Raw genomic sequence first — 7,488 nt, forward strand, 5'->3', positions numbered from 1 at the left:
AAACCTAGTGTTAAATGCTTTAACTAGGGAGCCCTTTGAGCCATTGCTGTCCTGTTCAGTGAAGCTTCTTAACTTTAAGCTAGTCTTTTTGGTAGCACTAACCTCTACAAGGAGAGATAGCAAAATTCAGGCTCTCTCTATCAACCCTTCTTTTAGGTCTATACTGGATGATAGGATCTGGGCTAAGAATAACCCTAATTTTTTACCTAAGGTTCCTTCCAAGTGTAACAGGCTTCAAGAAATAGTCCTGCCGCTCTTTTTTTGCTAAGCCCAAGGACCAGGAGGAAAGGGGTTTCCACTGCCTAGATGTGGAAACTCTTATGCGTTATCTAGAAGTAACCAAGGACTGGAGAAAGTACTCTGCTTTGTTTGTTCTTTTTTCTGGCATAGATAGGAGTAAGGTGGCATCAAAGAGTTCCCTAGCCAGGTGGATTAGGACAGTTATTTCGGTGGCTTACTCATGTTCTGGAAGTTCTCCTTCTCGGTCCCTGAAGGCACATTCTACTCTTGCAGTCTCTACCTCTTGGGCTGAGAAGGCTAATGTTTCTATTGAACAAAGCTGTAAGGCTGCCTTGTGGTCTTCTCCTTCTACCGTCACTATCGACTACAACTGAATTCTGTCTCTGATCTTCTGTTTGGGAAGAAGGTTCTGTAAGTGGTTACCCAACCAAAAAGGAAGGGGTTTTCTCTGTAACCTCTTTCTGTGGTGCTGTCGTGGGGGAAGGGAAAAATGATTATTACTCTCACCGGTAAACAGATTTTACAGATCCCACGACAGCACCCTTCCTTATTCCCTCCCTGCTGTTCACGGTTCTCTGGTTAAGTTGCATAGGGTCGCAAAAATACATAAATAAATGTATTACAAAATTGGATGAACTAACCAAGGTTGGAGTCACTCTCACGCTCTGTAAACCACTAAGGTGGGAGAGAGGCTCCACCTTTTTATTCTGCAGGTTTCCTGTCCCTGGGGGCAGATAGTCTCTGTCTCTGTGGTACAGTCGTGGGGTCTGGAAAATCTGATTACCAGCAAGTGTAATCATAATTTTTTCCTTCTAGCGAATTTAGATTCCTGTTCCAATTCTCTAGTAGCCATTGCTGAAATACTCGAGAATGGAACTGGGCCCATTTTACTCCTGGGATACAGGCAGTTAGAGTGCCGAGAAGTTTCATGGCCTCTAACTGTTCAAAATGGACGAACAAGGAATTTTGAAACCTTGTCTATTACACCTGAGACTTTTTGAGGGGGAAGAAAAGGTTTTTTGACACGTTGAACCTAGTAATACCCCTAAAAAAAAAAAAAAAATCAATTTTGAGACGGGCAGGGGTTTAATTTTTCCCAATTTATAACACAACCTAATTGATACAGGTTTTGACAAGTTCAAAATAGGCTGTTTTCTAGGGATTCTTTTGAGTTTCCTACTACTAGAAGATCGTCTATGTAGGGAACAATGATGATGTTTAGTCTTCTCAGATGAGCCACTACACCTCTATCATAACCTTGGTAAATACTCTTGGAGTAGTAGTGATTCTGAAGGGGAGAACTTGGAACTGGAAATGTTGAAGCGCCCCTCCCAAGAAAACTTCTATCCGAAGTAAACAGATTTTTTTTGCATACCAGAATATGATAATATGCATCCCTTAAATCTAGGGAAGCCAGAAAGTCTCCTTATTTTAGCAGATTTATGGTAGATTTTATAGACTGCATTTAGAATTTTTTATATTCGATGAATTTGTTCAGGCTCTTCAAGTGATGAGACGGAATTTTCTGTTTTATTTTTTGTTGTTGGTGTAATGGGACCGGGACAATTGCATTTAGGCTCAACAGCTCCAAAATGCCCTCCTTCAGATTTCTAGATTGGGGTTACTTTGAACACATCTATAGGTGGAGGAAGACAAAGAATGTTGTAGCCTATCAATATTTAGAACCCACGGATTCGAGGTAATTTCTTCCCATTCCTTTGCAAAGGATTTTAATCTTCCTCCCACCTTAAGCCTGGTGTCATTGTTTAGAGATTTCAGAGCTTTTGGGGTTAAACCAGAAACCTCTCCCCCTTCCAATTTTTTTTTTACTTTAACCTCTGTCAGATCTTTTAGACTGGAAGAAGCCTCCCTTTTTAACATTCCAAAAGGGAAGGTCCTGACCAAACATTAAATGTCTGTTAAAGGGGAGACTACATAGTTTCATTTTTGAGCTGATGTCTCCTGTAATGAAATCTGAGCTAGATAGACAGATTTTAGATTTTCCTAAACTTGCATTTTCAATAGCCGATTGTATGTCAGTGTCTTTTGATCTATTGAGGACTTATGCAAATGTGTTCAGCCTGACATGGGCTTCGGAGAGAGTCAAGACACACCATACTGGACATGAGGCATTTCTCGGTATTCAGGATCTCGCCTTCTGGAAATCATAACTCAATCATATTTGGTGTCTGTATGACCGGGACGAGGCGACTCAGATTATGGGATTTTACCGGTACCCGCAGTCCCCGTCATACGGCGAGAAATTGCAGTGATTTATATTGCCACATCGGTAAGCCGTTTGGTAAGGTGGGGCAAAAACCTGAATAATATCAGACGTCCCAGAAGGCCGGACCGAAAAGAGGAAGGTTCCATCACAGCCCACCCCTCGGCTTAGGGGAGATAAAAATGGGTGGTGAGGGACCGTTAATTGTCACCCATTTGGGGATCCACATTGTTTGTAGTGATTACACGTATCCTCAGCTGTCCCCACAGCCAGAATATAACTGCTGCATCTCAGTAAGCCAATATTCTGTATTTTATCCCTTTTATCTGTTTACTGCATTGTTATTTTATGTATATTTTAGTTTTTTATCTGGCACTTTTTTTGTATTGCACTGCACTATTGTATATTAAAATTAAAAATTGATAAGTCCATTCCTTGCTGTCTTATAGAACTTGCTCTTTCGGAGGGAATAACATTACCAGTAGTGTTCCAGAGGATTTTAGGTCCCATATAGATAACCCGTGTTACGGTGTTAATTTTGGGTTGATAGAATATGTGAGTATAGGCCCGTATTGCCTTATAATATATGTGGTGGCAGCACTTGCGATAGAAAATATTGGGGCGTTAGAATCTAGGAGAGTAAGTTAGCATAATTCAGTCATCTAGAATAGGTGGGTGGGAATTTATGTAGTAAATTGATGAGCTCACTAGTATAATTCACCCCTGTGACGTGACCGGAGAGTAGGGCTCATCATATCTCCCGTCCAAGATTTTAACCAGAGCTCTTCTAGATACGACAGATAAAGCTGTAGTTCTTGCCGTCATCCTAAAAGATTCTGTGGTAGCGTCTGAAAAAAAAAAAATCTACTGCCTTCAATAAAAAGAGGGAAGGAGTCCTTTAAGGATCCATAGGGAGCGTTTTCTTTCCTAAGAGATCTGGCGACCAAATTAGGCCTAAAAAGAGCGGCAGCTGATTCCCAGGATTTTTTCAGACACCAATCTACTTTTTTTTTATCCATGGGGTCTTTTAGGGACCCCATGTCCTCAAAAGGAAGGGCATTAGCTCCTTTAACTAATTTAGAAAGGGAGACATCCTGTCCTAAGGTAGACGCTAACAGTGTTTCGTCTTACTCATTGAAAGGGAGTCTACGCTTAATTGTCCTGGGAATGAATAGCTTCCTATCCGGAGCCTTCCATTCCCATTAAATCAATTCATGCATGTTCTTATGAACCGGGAAAACTCTGTTGTTCAAGGCCACTAAACATTTCGTCCTGTACCGACCTTTGTACCTTCTCATCCGAGAGGTTCATGGTCGCTCTAACTGCTTTAATGAATTCTTTAGTATCTTCAGCGGAAAAAAGAAAACTTTTAAATTCGGTATCAGACCCAGAGGAATCGTCCAAATCCTGAGACTCTAAATCTGAGTCCTGTTCTGAGTCTGAGGAAGAAAAATCTGAGCTGACTAATTTAGGATCCCTGCTTCTAGATGTACAGGGACCAAGTACTGATACAGGATTTTCATTTAAGGCCAAATGCATTTCTTCTCTAATTACATCTTAGTTCCTCTCTAATAGAGGTAACTACAGTAAATTTTTTGCAAAGTTTCTTTATGCAGGATTCAGGTAATTTTAAAAGAACAAATCAAAACATTTCCTAGGTTTAGGATGTGTTTTTGCTCTCTGAGCTCTATCTTTATCGCTCTACATGCATAACGGGAGATAGTAGAGGTAACAAGGGGGTTAGCTTATATAAATTATATAACCAGCATCTCCCCAAGCGTACAGGCACTTAAAACAGTCGGCCCCAGAGTGGTCTCCATTAAGTCAGTCCCCAGTTCAGACATGCTGACAGGCTATCTACCACATAGTGCCCTTTATATATCTCCCTTACCTGCAGACCTCAGATCAGAGGGCGATTTCCGCCTTGATCAGCGCGCCAAATAAGCTCCACCCACTCCATGCATCATCATTTGGCCGTATGCCGGAAGTAGCCGCTGGAACGCACGTGGAACATAGGGTGGCTTCCTGTGATGTCACCGCTAGAGCCGAACCTATCTGATTGCGGCAGAAAGTGTGCACATGACTGGAGGAACTCACTGTTCTGTTCTCCACATACAATACCCTGCCTGACACGCAGAGCGGGAGATAAGGAGCATATGCCCAGCCTGTAGCGAACCCTCCAGCACAACAGGTACCCAACTAGGGAACGGGTGCTGCCTGCCTCCCTCCCTCCCTCATGTGGCCAAGGCATAAAACAGCCACCTCTGTCTGTCTGCCTCCATAAACGCAGTCCCACAGCAGTGGCCATGAGAAAAAAAACTCGTCTCCCACCTGGAATGGACAGGAACACACTGGGGAGGAGCCGGAGTAGGGTCAAATTTATTCTTCCTGTCCCTACCTGGTTGGAGGCAGGTCATCTCTCATGGTAATGCAGTCATGGAGGATGAAAAGCGGGGGGAAATAGATCTGTACCAGTTCAATACTGGACCCAAAATGGTAACAACACCAGAACAAAGCTCATACCATACTGAGCACACTGAATATACCAGGGCCACACATCATACCCCTCACACACCAGCTCCCAAAACAATGCTAGCCCCCCCTCGGGAAAAAAATAAAATCACTGTTACCCATTTCTCTCCGTTCTGTTCTATGGGACTTACAGAAATAGCTGAGCATGCTGGTACAGATGGGACAACCCATTTAAGGCATTTTTACTGAAAGTGGGGATTTGGCATGAACATTTTTCCTGGTTCTCCAAGCTGGCAATTATTTTAAAAATGGTTTAGGAGAACTCCATTAAGGCACATGGACACACCTCCCAACTTTTAAAAGAGTCAAAGAGGGACCCCATCAGGCTAATTTTTTTACTCTTAGCTACACCTCTAACTCATGCAAGTCAAAATATATAGAAATCTGGCATTATGATCTTGTAGCCAAATAATATAGTTATGGTATTTTTACCACACAGTGAACCCTATTAGCCTGATAGGGTGCCTCTTTGACTCTTAAAAGTTGGGAGGTGTGTCCATGTGCCTTAATAGAGTTCTCCTAAACCATTTTTTAAAATAATTGCCAGCTTGGAGAACCAGGAAAAATAATCCTGGAAAATAAAAATAAAAGAATTTAGAACAAAATTTTTTTAAAGTTATGACTGCTGAAACAAAGGGGGAAAATATTATTGGTCCCAAAACTAAAATTAATTATGTCACTAATTTTGCAATTGTGTCTCCTGATTTGTGCGCAACAAGATTTACTGCAGAAACATTTTTGGGAGGGTTTTTCCAATTTTAATGTGACTGTAAGAAGGTTAAAAATACGTTTTCGTTTTTTACTACCAGCCTTCCTGGAGCCATAACTTTATTTTTCTAATCACATAGCCGAACAAGGGAATGTTTTTTTGCGGGACAAGTTGTACTTTCTAATGACACCATTGTGCAGCAGGAAGCTGCCATAAAATTCCAAAATGGGGTGAAACAGGAAGAAAAAAAATAATTTTTTTATATATATATATATATATATATATATATATATATATATTTTAACTGTGCCCTATATTCTGTGGGTTAGTATGATTACAGCAATACCACATTCTTGTTTCAATAATAAAAAATAAAAAAAAAAGACTTTCGGAAAAAAAAAAAAAAAAAAAAACACCTCTCTTTGCATTGACATATTCTGTCCCCCCGTAACTCTTTTTATATTTATGCCCACAGAGGTGTTAGGGCTCATTTTTTGTGCATTTTTTTTTCCAGAGGTGAAGCAACAAAAAACAGCAAACCATTTTGATTTATTTTTTTTAAGTTGTGCCAGTCACCATACGGGATAAATATTTTTATATTTTAACTGTTTGGTCATTTCGGGACAATGATCTTAATTTTATTTTTATATGGGAAAAGGGGGGAGATTAGAATTTTTAAAAGATGTTTTTTCACTTATTTTAACATTGTCTGATTGCTTCTCACATAGACTGCTATGACTGAACATTGCAGCCTTTGAGAGATTCACCATGTTCCTGCAGAAGTTGTTTCGTGGAATTTTCATTGCTACCATTTTAGGTATAAATCCCCTTTTATTATATTTTTTGGAAGTGAGGTGATCAACAAACAGGAATTCTGGCTTTGTTTATATCTTTTTTTATGCTCTTTGGGATGAGACCAACACCAGACAGATCGATCTTGTGTATTATGTAATTTCAAACTAAGACCTCTTTCACACGAGCGTCACTTTTTTGCTCGGGATGCGTCCCGGGTGCATTGCCGCAAACCCACGCAAGTAGGTACGTTCCGTTGTTCAGTTTTTATCGCGCAGGGGCAATGCATTTTGCACGCGCGTGATAAAAAACTGAATGTGGTACCCAGACCCGAACTTCTTCACTGAAGTTCAGGTTTAGGTTCAAGGTTGTGTAGATGTAATTATTTTCCCTTATTACATGGTTATAAGGGAAAATAATAGCATTCTTAATACAAAATGCTCAGTAAAATAGAGCTGGAGGGGTTACATTTTATTTTTTTACTCACCTTAATCCACTTGTTCGCGAAGCCCGGCATCTCTTCTTTCTTCAGGACATGGGTAAGGGACCTTTGATGACATCACTGGGCTCATCACATGATCCATCACCATGGTGGTGGATCACGTGACAGACCATGTGATGAGCACAGTGACGTCACCACAGGTCCTTTTCCTCAAAGTAGAAAGAAGAGAAGCCGGGCTGTGCGAACAAGTGGATTAAGGGGAGTTGAATTAGGATTATTTTTTTTTTAACCCCTCCAGCCCTATTTTACTAAGCATTCTGTACTAAGAATACTATTTTCCCTCATACCCATGTTATAAGAGAAAATAATAATAATCGGGTCCCCATCCCGATCATCTCCTAGCAACCGTGCGTGAAAAATTGCACCACATCCGCACAAAATAGAGCCACGCAACGCACAAGTGATGCGTGAAAATCACCGTTTATGTGCACAGCAACACAGAAATGAATGGGTCCGAGTTAAGTGCGGATGCAATGCGTTCAACTCACG

The sequence above is a fragment of the Bufo gargarizans genome, chromosome 1 (assembly GCF_014858855.1).
Source record: "Bufo gargarizans isolate SCDJY-AF-19 chromosome 1, ASM1485885v1, whole genome shotgun sequence".
In the NCBI taxonomy this organism is placed as follows: domain Eukaryota; kingdom Metazoa; phylum Chordata; class Amphibia; order Anura; family Bufonidae; genus Bufo; species Bufo gargarizans.